Raw genomic sequence first — 205 nt, forward strand, 5'->3', positions numbered from 1 at the left:
GGCTAAAAACGCCTTACTATACATGGTCGTTTTTTTCGGGTTAAAACGCCTTACTATGCATGGTCGTTTTTTTCGGCTAAAAACGCCTTACTATACATGGTCGTTTTTTTTCGGCTAAAAACGCCTTCCTATACATGGTCGTTTTTTACGGCTAAAAACGCCTTCCGATGTATGGTCGTGTTTTTTGGTTCAAAACACCTGAACA

Source organism: Hippocampus comes, unplaced genomic scaffold, assembly GCF_001891065.2.
Source record: "Hippocampus comes isolate QL1 unplaced genomic scaffold, H_comes_QL1_v1.1 scaffold366, whole genome shotgun sequence".
NCBI classification, from domain to species: domain Eukaryota; kingdom Metazoa; phylum Chordata; class Actinopteri; order Syngnathiformes; family Syngnathidae; genus Hippocampus; species Hippocampus comes.